General features: G+C 41.7%; 1 protein-coding gene across 1 annotated transcript in view; it reads right to left on the bottom strand.

The window, feature by feature from the left end:
• The window catches only part of LOC110298476 (zinc finger protein 59), a 162,824-nt gene that overhangs the window by 11,651 nt on the left and 149,846 nt on the right, over nt 1–1,327 (bottom strand). The gene's annotated exons all lie outside the window — the stretch shown is intronic.

The following is a 1,327-nucleotide window of genomic DNA, read 5'->3' as shown; positions in this document are numbered from 1 at the left end:
AAAGAAAAGAAAAGAAAAGAAAGAAGTACAAGGTTCGATTTAGTTTCATACCAAGTCCAAAGCCAGCCTGCAGTATGTGAGAGATGGAGCCAAAGAAATGCTTTAGTAATAACAGCAGATAAAAATTTAGATTGAGTTCATGCTATCTATGTGATGGGGTTGATACTAAGATTAAGTATTATATTCAAATACTTTGATGATTCTCTGGTTTACGCTAATATAAAATCATTATTTTTTTTAACTTTCCATGTATTTATTTAGTAATGCCGGGGATGGAACTAGGGCCTTGAGCATCCTAGGGACGTGTGTTCTTCAAGTTGCTTCTGTGAACATTTACAGCTCATTCTTACAGATCTGACCAAAAAACAAACTCCACCATACAACGTCCACTACAAAGCAGGTAAAGGAGGTGGTACTGAAGGAAACAGAATGTGTCCACTTCTGCTCTGAGTCAACTCGACTGATTCATTACTAAGTAAACCATAACGGCTCTCGTATTTAGTTGTGCATGTCCAGGTGTGTATGTGTTCATAACAGTGTAGGTATGCAGGCATGTGTCTATAGGCCAGAACAGTGTAGGAATGCATACAGGTATGCAGGCATGTGTCTATAGGCTGGAACAGTGTAGGTATGCAGGCATGCATGTGTCTATAGGCCAGAGACCAGTGCTATATGTCTTTGTTGGTTGCTCTAGACTTTAGTTTCTTAGACAGGGTCTCTCACTGGGCCTAGAAATTGAGAGGACCAATAAGGGGTGGGCAAGCACACACTTCAGGAAGTTCCACTTTTGAATCCACAAACTTTACATTCTGACCAGCTCCCTCTTTTAAACTTCTATTGATTAAATTTTATTTTATGTGTATGTGAGGATCTGTCTGCATGTATGACTGAGCACCACAAAGATGCATGTTATCCATGGAGTCAAGAAGAGGGCACCGTATCCCCTCAAACTAGAGTTACACCTGGTTGTGAGCCACCTGCGGTGCTGGGAATTGAACCTGGATCCTCTACAAGAGCAGCTGGTTCCCTTAACCACCAAGCTATCTCTCTGGCACCTGATCCTATTTGTGGATCCATCCGCTTATTTCATTTATATGTTAATTATGTTTTGTTTTATTTTGTTTAAAACAAGTCCTCACCCTGTAGACTAGGCTAGCCTGGAACTCAGGACATATCTGAGGGTGACATTGCACTCACAGCAATCTTCCTGCCTCAGCCTTCTCAGAGAAGCAATGACAAGAATCGGCCTCCATCCCAACTTCAGCTACCACTGGAAAGATGTCACTGTCCTTTAATTCAGAGTGAGGAAAGCCCACAGTGTAGAGGA

Source organism: Mus caroli, chromosome 7, assembly GCF_900094665.2.
Source record: "Mus caroli chromosome 7, CAROLI_EIJ_v1.1, whole genome shotgun sequence".
NCBI lineage: Eukaryota > Metazoa > Chordata > Mammalia > Rodentia > Muridae > Mus > Mus caroli.
This window is presented reverse-complemented; position numbering and strand designations above follow the sequence as displayed.